General features: G+C 43.4%; 1 non-coding gene across 1 annotated transcript; it reads right to left on the reverse strand.

The window, feature by feature from the left end:
- Positions 1-6,412: 6,412 nt before the first annotated feature.
- LOC119933502 lies at positions 6,413-6,550 on the reverse strand. Its single transcript, XR_005452554.1, has one exon. It is a non-coding gene; the product is annotated as a small nucleolar RNA SNORA7 (small nucleolar RNA).
- Positions 6,551-10,468: the final 3,918 nt, after the last annotated feature.

The raw sequence follows: 10,468 nt of genomic DNA on the forward strand, positions 1-10,468 counted from the left end.
TCAAACTGCTACCACATTAATACAATCACTCATTCTATCCCACCTTAATTACTGTATCAGCCTCCTTGCTAACTTCCCAGGCTCCTATCTCTCCCCACTCCAGTACATACTTCACTCTGCTGCTTGGATCATTTTTCTACAAAAATTCTCAGGACATGTTTCCCCACTCCTCAAAACCCTCCAGTGGTTGCCCATAGACATCTGTCACCCGTCATCTGGGGATGGATTCGTTCAGTGATCGGCGAGGTGAGAGAGAGAGAGAGAGAGAGAGAGAGAGAGAGAGAGAGAGAGAGAGAGAGGCTGGGGATGGAAAGCCTGAGTTTTATGTAAAATTTATTCCGTGAGGCGAATTGAATTTAAGTAATTGTTTAGGCTCAATGGATTGAACTTCCCTTTTGGGAGGAATATAACCAATTAGCAATATTAGAGCTTCCCTACATGGGAGGAACACAATCATATATTAATCGCACATGGGTGAGGTGGCTAGCTCTCACCCATGTGCACTTCCCACTCGGGAAGAATCCACTTACCTTCCCACATGGGAAGAATTCATTCCATTCCCCGCGCACGTGGTGGGAGGCTAGCTCTCACCCTGTGCTCTCCCTCCATGGAAGGAATCCACTCATGATTTCCATCAGCAGCGGGGTACCTGGGTCCCACCCACAAGACTGTGAGCCCACTGTTGGGTAGGGACTGTCTCTATATGTTGCCAATTTGTACTTCCCAAGCGCTTAGTACAGTGCTCTGCACATAATAAGCGCTCAATAAATACGATTGATGATGATGAAGACACTCACCCATCCCGCGGCCCTTGCCTCAGTGTGTTGGTTCTGGTTGCAGAGCGGGCATCTGGCCTTCTGGGCAGAGAGAGACACGTGGGCTACTGCTGCTGCAGCAGCTGCTCCTCCTGCTGCTGAGTGTCCTGTGTCCTGGTGTTCTGACCTCAAAGGTCAGAGGCGACAGGTATTTATTGCCTGTGCCCCTAGGCCATTCCAGCTTCTGGCCTCAGTCTGTCCAATGTCTGTCCTCCCCCCTCCTCCATACCTAATTTGATTGGCACGGGAGCAAGGGACACCTTCTGTATTCCCGGCTTGGGCTGTCAATCTAGCAGATTTGGTTGTGGGGGCGGTATCCCACCTCACTTCCAAGTTCTGCCTGCTGGCTCAGGTGGTCATGAGATAGCCTTTGACCTTGAGATGGCCGGTACCCCAGGGTCACCTTGGGACAACATCTGCATCAAAAAAGCTCTTCACCATTGGCTTCAAAGCACTCCACCACCTTTCCCCCTCCTACCTCACCTCTCTACTCTCTTACTACAACCCAGGCCTCACACTTTGATTCTCTAATGCTAACTTTCTCACTGTACCTTGATCTGGTCCGTCTCACCACCTACTCTTGCCCACATCCTGGTTCTGGCCTGAAACACCCTCCCTCCTCAAATCTGACAGACAATTACTCTTCCCCATTTCAAAGCCCTATTGAAGGCAAGCCCTATTTCTTCCAAGAGGCCTTCCCTAACTAAGTCCCCCTTTCCTCTTCTCCCACTCTCTGACTCCCTGATTCACCCTGACTTGCTCCCTCTATTCATCCCCTCGCCTAGCCCCACAGCATTTATGTACATATCTTTAATTTTATTTATTTATATTAATGTCTGTCTCCCCCTTTAGATTGTAAACACACTGTGGGGAGGGAATGTGTCTGTTTATTGTTATTTTGTACTCTCCCAAGCACTTAGTACAGTAAGCACAGTAAGCCCTCCTCATCCTCCCCGCCTTACCTCCTTCCCCTCCCCACAGCACCTGTATATATGTCCATATGTTCGTATGTATTTATTACCCTATTTATTTATTTATTTTATTTGTCCATATTTATTCTATTTATTTTATTTTGTTAATATATTTTGTTTTGTTCTCTGTCTCTCCCTTCTAGACTGTGAGCCCACTGTTGGGTAGGGACCGTCTCTATATGTTGCCAACTTGTACTTCCCAAGCGCTTAGTACAGTGCTCTGCACACAGTAAGCGCTCAATAAATATGATTGAATGAATGAATGAATGAATGAAATGCAATTGAATTAAATGAATACATTGAAGTCACAGGACTTTATAATTCTATGAATTCTGCTCAAACTCTCCCCACAGCCAACATCCCTTGGCTGTAGTCCCTCAAAGAATAGGGAATCAATCAATTAATGGTATTTATTGAGCACTTAGTTCAGTGCTGTCCACACAGTAAATGCTCAATAAATACCACTGATTGTGTGTAAAGCACTGTACTAAGTGTTTGGCAGAGGAAGCACTTAGGAAAGCACAACCCTTCTCAGACCTTCTGGAAGTTTCCAGAAAGACTATGCTAAAGCCAGTGTTCTAACAATCATTCAGTTGTATCTGCTGAGTACCAACTATATTCAAAGCACTGTACTTAGCACTCAGGAGAGTAAGATAGGGTTAGAAGGCACAATGACTGCCCTCAAGGAGTTTATAAACTAGCCAGGGAGACCAGACACAAGATAATTACAAGGACCAGGAAAGAGAATGTAAAGTTAGATATGTACATAACTAAGTGTCCTTAGTAAAGTAAATTAAGTACTAAAGTCCTAGGAGTGGGTGATTAAGTGCTATGGAGAGGCAAAAGTGTTGAAGTGGTAGTTGAAAGTGAGCCCGTTGTTGGGTAGGCTCTATATGTTGTCATTTGTACTTCCCAAGCACTTAGTACAGTGCTCCACACACAGTAAGTGCTCAATAAATACGATTGAATGAATGAAAGGGTATGACATGAAGATAAGAAAGATTGATTATTCAGGAAAAGCCTCCAGGAGGAAATAAGACTACAGGTGGGCTTGGAAGATAGAGAGGGCTGTGGTCTGGCAGATTTGAATGGGGAAGGAGGTCCTGGCACAGTGTAAGCAAGATCACTTGACCTATGAGTGGAGTATAGAAAAAATAAATATTTATACAATTCAACTCCCTATTGACTTATCACACTTTATCATCGTCAGCAGCATCATAAGCAACTCATTTGCTGAGCAACTACTGTCTGCAGAGCACTGAACTAGCTACTTTGGAAATTATAATAGAAGTAAAAGACACGGTCCCGAATACCAAGATCTTAAAAACTGAATTGAGGGCAGTAGCCAGGTGAAACCCAAAAAGCTATGCTCTCAGTATTTCATTCAATTCATTCGTTCAATCTTATTTATTGAGGGCTTACTATGTGCAGAGCACTGTACTAAAAGCTTAATTGCCACCCATTAAGAAACAGCAATTAACTGCCTTAGAACAGGTCATGTGAAAAGCTCGGGAGCAGTGTGACCTAGTGTATAGAGCACAGGCCTGAGAGTCAGAAGGACCTGCGTTTAAGTCTTGGCTCTGCCACTTGTCCGCTGTGTGACCTTGGGCAAGTCACCTCTCTTGGCCTCAGTTACCTCATCTGTAAAATGGGGATTAAGACTATGAGACCTATGGGAATAGGAACTGTGTCCAATCTCATTATCTTGTACCTACCCCAGCACTTAGGATAGTGCCTAGCACACAATAAGTGCTTAACAAATACCACAATTATTGTTGTCCTCCCTCTGATGTTCGTTCTCATCACTGTAGGACGGCACCACCATCCTTTCTGTCTCACAAGCCCATAAACATGGCGTCATCTTTGACTCCTCTCTCTCATTTAACCCACATATTCAATTCATCACTAAATCCTGTCAGTTCCACCTTCACAATATCACTAAAATCCACTCTTCCCTTTCCATCCAAACTGCCACCACGTTAATCCCATCATGATTACTGTATCAGCCTCCTTGCTGACCTCCCATCCTCCTACATCTCCCCACTCCAGTCCATCTTCTCTCTGTTGCAGCAGCAGCAGCATGGCTCAGTGGAAAGAGCACGGGCTTTGGAGTCAGAGGTCAGGGGTTCAAATCCCGGCTCTGCCAATTGTCAGCTGTGTGACCTTGGGCAAGTCGCTTAACTTCTTAGCCTCAGTTACCTCATCTGCAAAATGGGGATTAAAACTGTGAGCCCCCCATGGGACAACCAGATCACCTTGTAACCTCCCCAGTGCTTAGAACAGTGCTCTGCACATAGTAAGCACTTAATAAATGCCATCATTATTCCCCTTCTAGACTGTGAGACTGCTGTTGGGTAGGGACCATCCCTATATGTTGTCAACTTGTACTTCCCAAGCACTTGGTACAGTGCTCTGCACACAGTAAGCACTCAATAAATACGACTGAATGAATGAATGAATGAATGCTGCCTGGATCATTTTTCTATGAAAACATTCAGGAAATGTTTCCTCACTCCTCCAGAAACTCCAGAGGTTGCTTATCCATCTCCACATCAAACAGAAACTTCTCACCATTGGCTTTAAAGCACTTACTCATCTTGCCCCTTCTACCTTACCTCCCTACTCTCCTACTACAACTCAGCCCAACCACTTTGCTCCTCTAATGCTAAGCTTTCCATTGAAACTCGATCTCATCTATCTTGCTGCCAACCCTTTGCCCATGTCCTGCCTCTGGCCTGGAATGCTGTCCTCCCTCAAATCTGACAATTACTCTTCCTTCCTTCGAAGACTTATTGAAGGCACATCTTCTCCAAGAGGCCTTCTTTGACTAAGCCTTCCTTTCCTCTTCTCCCACTCCCTTCTGCATTGCCCTGACTTGCTCCCTTTATTCATCACCCCCATCCCAGCCCCACGGCACTTGTGTATATATCTGTAATTTATTTATATTAATATCTGTCTCCCCCTCTAGACTGTAAGCTCTCTGTGGGCAGGTAATGTGTCTGCTTATTCTCCCAGGCACTTAGTACACTGCTCTGCACACAGTAAGAACTCAATGATTATAATTGAATGAATGAATGAATGAATGAATATTATCTCAAAGTGCATTAACTTTAAAGAAGGATTTTCATTTAGTATTCTGGATAATAAGGCACTCATGTACACAAGGAGAGATCAGGGCTGTGGCAAATATGTCCACAAAAGGAAGACTATCTTATCTTCACCTGTACCCAATGCTGGAGTTCAGGCAGAGAAGCCCAGTTTCAGGAGGAGAATATGGATCAGGGCCTAGGAACTGAGGGAGAATTTTCTCCTTTCTGAAACGGGCCATATCTGCCAGGGGATTTAAAAAAACAACAACACATGCACTGCTTCAGAGAGGGGAAGAATATTCATTTTTAAAGAAACGGGAGCAGGCAGCCAATCCAGATCTTCCTCAAAACAATTGCAGTACTGTTCCAGATGCACTTTTGAAAAGATCAAAGAGAGATCTTTCTAATTCACTATAACGCTGAAGATAATTAACATACCACTGCACTGGGATCAGGAGACCCAGGTTCTGTTCCCAGTTTTGCTCCCAGCATTTTGTGTGGCCTTGGTTAAGTCATTTGACTTGGTGCACCAATTTCTTCTGCATACTTGGCCACTTTTGGAAGGATCAGTTCATACTGGTTCTTCATTATCACCATCAAAAGAAGTACCTATAGAGCTCATTGTGATCGGGGAATGTGTCTAACAACTCTGTTACATTGTACTCTCCCAAGCTCTTAGTAGAATGCTCTGCACCCAGTAAGCTGCTCTGCACATAGTAAGTGCTCAATAAATATGATAGGTTGATTTATTGGTTGATTACTGTCGCAAAGCCCTTGGAACACTCACTCTGAAGTACTTCATGTTCCTACATTAATATGGTTCTTAAATTAAGGGGAAACCTGTAGGTAACATAATATATTTGGGGGGAAGTCTCTGAAATTAATGAGAACAATCAGAAAATGAATCTCTCTGGTATCCAATAAAATTTGTCTCTTATTTTGACCCATTCTGAATAATATTGGTAGGAATGCTCACAGCTAAGTTTCTACACTATTTAAACAATCTCTACATGAGGTATTTGCAAAATGTCACCTCTTCTGTAGAGTCATCTCCGACCTGCAGTGACACCACAGACACATTTAATAATAATAATAATAATAATGGCATTTATTAAGTGCTTACTATGTGCAAAGCACTGTTCTAAGCAGTGGGGAGGTTCCAAGGTGATCAGGTTGTCCCACGGGGGGCTCACAGTCTTCATCCCCATTTTCCAGGTGAGGGAACTGAGGCCCAGAGAAGTGAAGTGACTTGCCCAAAGTCACACAGATGACAAGCGGCGGAGCCAGGATTTGAACCCATGACCTCTGACTCCAAAGCCCGGGCTCTTTTCCACTGAGCCACGCTGCTTCTCACCACAGACACATTTCTCCCAGATAGCCCCGCTCTCCACCTGCAATCATTCTGGTGGTGTATCCATAGAGTTTTTTTGGTAAAAATATGGACGTGCTTTACCATTGCCTCCTTCTGCACAGTAAACTTGAGTCTCCACGCTTGACTCTCTCCCATTCCGCTGCTGTCCAGCATGGGTAAGTTTTGACTTAAAGCAGACTGCCTTCCACTTGCTAGCCACTGGCCAAGCTAGGAATGGAATGGGTAGGCCTCTGCTTGACTCTCCCTCCCATAGCATAGACTGGTAGAGTACTGGAAACTCTCCAGGTGCAACCCTGAGAAGGGTTCCAGACAATAAGATTTATTAAATGCCTAGTGTATGCAAAAAACTCTTGGAAGAACACAAATAGTTGATAGGATCCTTGCCCTCAAGGATCTTGCACTCTAGTTGGGGAGATAAATATTAAAATATATTATAGAGAGGAGGAAGAGAATAAATAAGATATGTATAGGAAGGCAGAATGACCCAGTGGAACAGTGTCAAGCACTTAGTACAGTGTTCTGCACACAGCCAGTGCTCAGTAAATAAATTGACTGATTAAATGAGTGATTGGGATAAGGACTTGCCCAGGGTGACACTGCAGGCACTGGCAGAGCCAGGATTAGAACCCAGGTCTTCTGACTCCTGGGTCTGTGCTCCTTCCATTAGGTTACACTGCTTCCCCACTAGAGCTCCTTGTTACAGTAACTTCTTGTTACAATTATTCCCCTTTCGCCTAACAAAATGATTGAGAATTGGTCATCAATCCTCAGCCAAATTCTGCTGATACCAGAAAAAAATTAAATTAGTTTCTTGTCAGTGGTTGAGAGAAGAGAATTGGGGATGGTGAGGGAGAGTGAGTGAGCATATGGGAGGAGGACAGAGGGAAACATATGACCAAGAACTGGGAGAAGGAATGAGATGAAGGAGATACTCTTTTGGCCCATCAGACTCTAGCTACAACAACCTGATTTACCTAGATTCATTTTACTAATTTTTAGGCAAAAATAATCTTCTGATCCTTGTTCATATTATTATTTTTTCACTTTTCTTCTTCCCTTAGCCAGATTCTGACTGACTCTGAGCTTGTCTCTTTGTTCTCAAACCTTGCAGGGGAAGCAGTTAAGCCTGGATATTCTCATGAGAAATTGCAGATTTTTAGTTGCAAATAAGTCATGTTGGCACTTCATTTCAGCTTAGTAAATTCCACCATATAGTTTCCTCTATTTCCTTCCCTACTCTATCTCTTGATTTTTACATGTGAATACAAATCCCTGCTCTGCCACTTGTCAGCTGTGGGACTTTGGGCAAGTCACTTAACTTCTCTGGGCCTCAGTTACCTCATCTGTAAAATGGGGATGAAGACTGTGAGCCCCCCGTGGGACAACCTGATCACTTTGTAACTTCCCCAGAGCTTAGAACAGTACTTTGCACATAGTAAGCGCTTAATAAATGCCATCATTATTATTATTATTATTATTAACATCCCCTTGCTAATGTAATTTTCTCCAGACTTCTCCTCAACGTCTCCAACTGAGTCCTTCTGCTCCCTGTCTTCTTTCCTGCCTAATGGCAACAATAGTTATGTACTGGTCTCTTACTTACACACACTCACACACACACACACACTTTCACTCTTCAGGCAATATTGATTGGGCCTAGATTCTTGGTTAGTGGAAAACTCTATGGATACAGTACCAGAATGATTGCAGATGGAGGTGGGCCATTCTGGGAGAGATGTGTCCACGGAGTCACTATGGGTTGGAGATGACTCCACAGCATGAGACAAGACAAGTAGAAATACAGGCTAGCAGATGTCTGGGGCCAGAATGTGCAGTTGATTGCATGGGGTCAATGGGCCCCTCTCAGACATCCTGATGTGTACCTGTTGGAATAAGCTGTGCACATAGATGACTATTGACTGTCCAACTGGATGAGTCCAAAATAATAATTGTGGTGTTTCTTAAGGGCTTACTATGTTCTAGGTACTGTTCTAAGTGCTGGGGTAGATACAAGATAATCAGGTTGAATAGAATCCCTGTCCCACCATAGGGCTCACAGTCTCAATGCTAATTTTACAGATGAGGGAGTGGAGGTGCAGAGAAGTTAAGTGACTTGCCCAAAGTCACACAGCAGACAAATGGCAGAACTGGGGTTGGAACCTAGGTCCTTCTGACTCCCTTCCTGTGCTCTACCCCTGGGCCAAGCTGCTCCTCTCTGATGGGAGAATCAAGTTGAATGAGCACCAAAATAAAATATTTCTGAAATTATTGGCAAAATTTGACTCTGTGCCTTAAGGAATAATTTTCTATCTGCTCTTTAAAGATCTCAGTTACAGAAAGCTCAGATCCAATTATGATCATCTAATTGTCGCTGAAATATTTATTAACAATTAATAATTCTCCATGGATTAATTCAAATGCATATATTAATCATCATTACTGGATATTATTGAATGAAAAATCCACAAACTCCTGAGTTAAGAAACTATACTACATTAGGTTTCAGTGACAAAAGAGCTAATTACCATTTCAAGAGCGCGAATGTGAAAAATGCATATTTGGAGAAATTGCTAAATTCATCCACTCACCACTGACGTATATACATTTTTTTGGTCAAAGGAGAAACACTCAGCTAAACATTAAAGGGGGGAGCTAGGGAAGGGGGAAATTGTGCATGAAATAATGGCTGACCAAGCCAACCAAAGAAAAAATTCTCATTCTTCAGAGAAGCTTTGAAATGTTTTGAAAATGGGAGGTAACCTGACTTGTTTTCACCTAGTTTGCCCACTCAGAAGCTAGAATTTCTATATGATTTACAAGTTATAACATCTCCTAGTGACATGCCACTCATTTAGTGGCTGTGCATCCATCCAGAAGCAAGACAAAGACATCTCTTTGGCCGGAATCATACTTCAGTGACTAGTAAGAGGACTCGTTCTCTTTTTGTCAGACTATAAATCATTGGAGCCTTCGAGGGCCAAGCCCAAAGGGCAGCCACCAGCAACGTGGCTTAGTGGCAAGATCATGGGTTTGGGAGTCAGAGGATGTGGGTTCTAATTCCGGCTCAGCCCCCTGTCTGTTGTGTGACCTAGGGCAAGCCACTTAACTTCTCTGTGCCTCAGTTGCCTCATCTGTAAAATGGGGATTAAGACTGTGAGCCCCACGTGGGACAACATAATTATCTTGTATCTACCCCAGGACTTAGAACAGTGCTTGGTTGGCACATAGTAAGTGCTTAACAAATACCATAATTATTAAGTCTGGGGCTTACTGAGGGATCTGGATATATTAAGATTGTTTTCTGTTATTCATTAGATTCACTGGAAATGACTCTCACAAAGAGACCATCAGAAGGGTGTCCTGTGTAAACTACAGTAGATTTCCTTCTGGGTCAAGAAGCACTGTGGCCTAATGGATAGAGCACTGGCGTGGGAGTCAAAAGGACCTGGATTCTAATCCCATCTCTGTCACTTGTCTGGTGAATGACCTCTGGCAAATCACTTCACTTCTCTGTGCCTCCATTATTTCATCGGTAAAATAATAATAATTATGGCATTTGTTAAGCACTTACTATGTGCCAGGCACTGTACTAAGCACTGGAATGGATACAAACAAATCAGGTTGGACACAGTCCCTACCCCACGTGGGGCTCACAGTCTCAACCCCCATTTTACAGATGAGGCCTAGAGAAGTGATGTGACTTGCTCAAGGTCACACAGCAGACAAATGGCAGAGCTGGGATTAGAACTCATGACCTTCTCACCCCTAGACCCGTGCTCTATCCTCTACGTCATGCTACTTCCAAATGGGGATTAACACTGAGCCCCATGTGGGGCAGGGACTGTGTCCAACCTGATTACCTTGTATCTGCCCAAGCACTTAGAACAGTGTCTGGCACATAGTAAGCACTTAACAAATACCATAAAAAGGTCAAGGAGAGAAGAGACAAATCTTACAGAAAAAGTATATTTTTTTCTGTAGCTTTACTTATAGGATATTTGGATTCAGATTGACAGTGCAGGTTATGAAAACTAGGGCTAGCTTCCATTCAATTCCAGTTATGCCCAAGCATTGGCAGTCATATTTCTTAATCCACTACCCAGAAGAATATGGTGTCTCCTAAACAAATGAAAAATATTACAGAAAACATAAGAATATATTAAAAAAAACGAGAATTGGAGGACATTCAGGTGGTGAAGACTGGCATAATGGTTAAAGAAG

Source organism: Tachyglossus aculeatus, chromosome 1 (genome assembly GCF_015852505.1).
Source record: "Tachyglossus aculeatus isolate mTacAcu1 chromosome 1, mTacAcu1.pri, whole genome shotgun sequence".
Classification (NCBI taxonomy): Eukaryota; Metazoa; Chordata; class Mammalia; order Monotremata; family Tachyglossidae; genus Tachyglossus; species Tachyglossus aculeatus.